Source organism: Leptodactylus fuscus, unplaced genomic scaffold (genome assembly GCF_031893055.1).
Source record: "Leptodactylus fuscus isolate aLepFus1 unplaced genomic scaffold, aLepFus1.hap2 HAP2_SCAFFOLD_108, whole genome shotgun sequence".
NCBI lineage: Eukaryota > Metazoa > Chordata > Amphibia > Anura > Leptodactylidae > Leptodactylus > Leptodactylus fuscus.
Window position 1 is genome coordinate 156,928 of NW_027439902.1, and position 4,755 is coordinate 161,682.

Genomic DNA, 4,755 nt, shown 5'->3' on the forward strand with positions numbered 1-4,755 from the left:
TCCGCTCACTCAATGACCTAACACTTCCATCCTCTATTATCAGAACCTCCCCCGCTTGTATACAAGACTTCTCCCGAGCTGCACCACTTCTCTGGAATGCTCTACCCCGGACAATCAGAGTAACTCCCAATTTCTACAGTTTCAACTGGAAACTAAAGACACATCTTATCAGAGCGGCCGATCACAATGTCTAACGTAAACCCTTCCCCCTCCTCTGTCCCCGCCCCCACATTACCCCACATGATATGATGTCATCTCAGGGTAACTTTATAGGTCCGAGCTCCATCCACATGTTACAGGACACGACTGGTGACGGCTCATAAAGTCTTATGTTTGTGTAATGACAGTCACCTCTATTACAGAAGTGTCTGACCCCTGTATAAGTAATGCCGCCCCTGCTACCTCCTGTGTCCCCCCCTCTACCTCATAGATTGTAAGCTCTTGTGTCCCCCCTCTACCTCATAGATTGTAAGCTCTTGTGTCACCCCTCTACCTCATAGATTGTAAGCTCTTGTGTCACCCCCTCTACCTCATAGACTGTAAGCTCTTGTGTCACCCCCTCTACCTCATAGACTGTAAGCTCTTGTGTCACCCCCTCTACCTCATAGACTGTAAGCTCCTGTGTCACCCCTCTACCTCATAGAGTGTAAGCTCTTGTGTCACCCCCTCTACCTCATAGATTGTAAGCTCTTGTGTCCCCCCTCTACCTCATAGATTGTAAGCTCTTGTGTCACCCCCTCTACCTCATAGACTGTAAGCTCTTGTGTCACCCCCTCTACCTCATAGACTGTAAGCTCTTGTGTCCCCCCTCTACCTCATAGACTGTAAGCTCTTGTGTCACCCCCTCTACCTCATAGACTGTAAGCTCCTGTGTCACCCCCTCTACCTCATAGAGTGTAAGCTCCTGTGTCACCCCCTCTACCTCATAGACTGTAAGCTCTTGTGTCACCCCCTCTACCTCATAGACTGTAAGCTCCTGTGTCACTCCCTCTACCTCATAGAGTGTAAGCTCTTGTGTCACCTCCTCTACCTCATAGATTGTAAGCTCTTGTGTCACCCCCTCTACCTCATAGACTGTAAGCTCTTGTGTCACCCCCTCTACCTCATAGACTGTAAGCTCTTGTGTCCCCCCCTCTACCTCATAGATTGTAAGCTCTTGTGTCACCCCCTCTACCTCATAGACTGTAAGCTCCTGTGTCACCCCCTCTACCTCATAGACTGTAAGCTCTTGTGTCACCTCCTCTACCTCATAGAATGTAAGCTCTTGTGTCCCCCCCTCTACCTCATAGATTGTAAGCTCTTGTGTCCCCCCTCTACCTCATAGATTGTAAGCTCCTGTGTCACCCCCTCTACCTCATAGATTGTAAGCTCTTGTGTCCCCCCTCTACCTCATAGATTGTAAGCTCCTGTGTCACCCCCTCTACCTCATAGATTGTAAGCTCTTGTGTCCCCCCCTCTACCTCATAGATTGTAAGCTCCTGTGTCACCCCCTCTACCTCATAGATTGTAAGCTCTTGTGTCCCCCCCTCTACCTCATAGATTGTAAGCTCCTGTGTCACCCCCTCTACCTCATAGATTGTAAGCTCTTGTGTCACCCCCTCTACCTCATAGATTGTAAGCTCTTGTGTCACCCCCTCTACCTCATAGATTGTAAGCTCTTGTGTCACCCCCTCTACCTCATAGAGTGTAAGCTCTTGTGTCACCCCCTCTACCTCATAGATTGTAAGCTCTTGTGTCCCCCCCTCTACCTCATAGATTGTAAGCTCTTGTGTCCCCCCTCTACCTCATAGATTGTAAGCTCTTGTGTCCCCCCTCTACCTCATAGATTGTAAGCTCTTGTGTCCCCCCTCTACCTCATAGATTGTAAGCTCTTGTGTCACCCCCTCTACCTCATAGAGTGTAAGCTCTTGTGTCACCCCCTCTACCTCATAGATTGTAAGCTCTTGTGTCACCTCCTCTACCTCATAGACTGTAAGCTCTTGTGTCACCCCTCTACCTCATAGATTGTAAGCTCTTGTGTCCCCCCTCTACCTCATAGACTGTAAGCTCCTGTGTCACCCCCTCTACCTCATAGATTGTAAGCTCTTGTGTCCCCCCTCTACCTCATAGATTGTAAGCTCTTGTGTCCCCCCTCTACCTCATAGATTGTAAGCTCTTGTGTCCCCCCTCTACCTCATAGATTGTAAGCTCGTGTCACCCCCTCTACCTCATAGACTGTAAGCTCCTGTGTCCCCCCCTCTACCTCATAGATTGTAAGCTCTTGTGTCACCCCCTCTACCTCATAGACTGTAAGCTCCTGTGTCCCCCTCTACCTCATAGACTGTAAGCTCTTGTGTCCCCCCCTCTACCTCATAGACTGTAAGCTCTTGTGTCACCCCCTCTACCTCATAGATTGTAAGCTCTTGTGTCACCCCCTCTACCTCATAGATTGTAAGCTCTTGTGTCACCCCCTCTACCTCATAGATTGTAAGCTCTTGTGTCACCCCCTCTACCTCATAGATTGTAAGCTCTTGTGTCACCCCCTCTACCTCATAGATTGTAAGCTCCTGTGTCCCCCCCTCTACCTCATAGATTGTAAGCTCTTGTGTCACCCCCTCTACCTCATAGATTGTAAGCTCTTGTGTCACCCCCTCTACCTCATAGATTGTAAGCTCCTGTGTCCCCCCCTCTACCTCATAGACTGTAAGCTCCTGTGTCACCCCCTCTACCTCATAGATTGTAAGCTCTTGTGTCCCCCCCTCTACCTCATAGACTGTAAGCTCCTGTGTCACCCCCTCTACCTCATAGATTGTAAGCTCCTGTGTCCCCCCCTCTACCTCATAGACTGTAAGCTCTTGTGTCACCCCCTCTACCTCATAGATTGTAAGCTCTTGTGTCACCCCCTCTACCTCATAGAGTGTAAGCTTTTGTGTCCCCCCTCTACCTCATAGACTGTAAGCTCGTGTCACCCCCTCTACCTCATAGATTGTAAGCTCCTGTGTCCCCCTCTACCTCATAGACTGTAAGCTCTTGTGTCCCCCCCTCTACCTCATAGATTGTAAGCTCTTGTGTCACCCCCTCTACCTCATAGATTGTAAGCTCCTGTGTCCCCCCCTCTACCTCATAGACTGTAAGCTCTTGTGTCACCCCCTCTACCTCATAGAGTGTAAGCTCTTGTGTCACCCCCTCTACCCCATAGATTGTAAGCTCTTGTGTCCCCCCCTCTACCTCATAGAATGTAAGCTCCTGTGTCCCCCCCTCTACCTCATAGATTGTAAGCTCCTGTGTCACCCCCTCTACCTCATAGATTGTAAGCTCTTGTGTCACCCCCCTCTACCTCATAGATTGTAAGCTCTTGTGTCACCCCCTCTACCTCATAGACTGTAAGCTCTTGTGTCCCCCCCTCTACCTCATAGACTGTAAGCTCTTGTGTCCCCCCCTCTACCTCATAGACTGTAAGCTCTTGTGTCACCCCCTCTACCTCATAGATTGTAAGCTCTTGTGTCCCCCCCTCTACCTCATAGACTGTAAGCTCTTGTGTCACCCCCTCTACCTCATAGAGTGTAAGCTCTTGTGTCACCCCCTCTACCTCATAGATTGTAAGCTCCTGTGTCCCCCCCTCTACCTCATAGACTGTAAGCTCTTGTGTCACCCCCTCTACCTCATAGAGTGTAAGCTCTTGTGTCACCCCCTCTACCCCATAGATTGTAAGCTCTTGTGTCCCCCCCTCTACCTCATAGAATGTAAGCTCCTGTGTCCCCCCCTCTACCTCATAGATTGTAAGCTCCTGTGTCACCCCCTCTACCTCATAGATTGTAAGCTCTTGTGTCACCCCTCTACCTCATAGACTGTAAGCTCTTGTGTCACCCCCTCTACCTCATAGAGTGTAAGCTCTTGCGAGCAGGGCCCTCAGTCCCAGTGTGTGAAATGATTCTCTTTGTAATGTATCTGTCTGTATTTTAACCCTACACATTGTACAGCGCTGCAGAATATGTTGGCGCTATATAAATAAAATGTATTATTATTATGTATTATCCTGAATGGCTTTAAGGCTGACCTGGACTCTCTTTCAGCTACTGTTTCGTCTCCACAGCTCCCTACGGACTCTATTGGATCAGCGTCTCCTGGCGGTGGAGCAAACTTTATCTACTCAACGCACTTTGAACCGTCATCTCTTACTGCAGGTGGATGATCAGGAAAATAGGGGTCGCCGTAACAACATAAAGCTGCGGGGCATCCCTGATGCCGTGCCTACTATGGAGCTTCGCTCTATTGCTGTCTCCATTTTCTACACGGTCTTCTCCAGGCCGACAGACACCGCCATCAATATCGACAGGATTCATCGCATATTGGGGCCCAGGAGGGCTTCTTCCACTGATCTTAAAGACGTCCTCTGTCGTGTTATTCGAGGCTGCCTGGCGTCATGGCCCGGTCCCGTTCCTGGACGGTTCTATCACCCTTCTTCCGGATGTCTCCCGCCGTACTCTGGCTATGCGGCGCCTCCTGAAACCTGTTCTTCGCATGGTCCTGGACTCTGGTGCCTCCTACCGGTGGGGCCACCCCTTTCACCTCCAAATCCATCGCAATGGGGCTGTCTTCACCCTGCATTCCCCAGACCAAGCGGAAGCCCTTGCTAATTTTCTGGATGTCCCGGACCTGTCCCTGCCGGATTGGTTGGCATACCCGCTCCCGGTGCCTCCTCCTACTGCTCGGCCTTCCTCCTCTCCATTGCCGCGCCAGGGGCGCCGCACTGTGGACTCTTCTAGGGCTCCCCCG

At 50.4% G+C, this 4,755-nt stretch overlaps 1 long non-coding RNA gene across 1 annotated transcript; it reads right to left on the bottom strand.

Annotated features, from left to right (window-relative positions):
• Positions 1-1,922: 1,922 nt before the first annotated feature.
• On the bottom strand, positions 1,923-2,985 carry LOC142186614 (uncharacterized). Its single transcript, XR_012712183.1, has 3 exons — positions 2,924-2,985; positions 2,173-2,206; positions 1,923-1,961 (listed from the first exon to the last, which is right to left on the bottom strand). It is a non-coding gene; the product is annotated as an uncharacterized LOC142186614 (long non-coding RNA).
• Between the last annotated feature and the right edge of the window lie 1,770 nt (positions 2,986-4,755).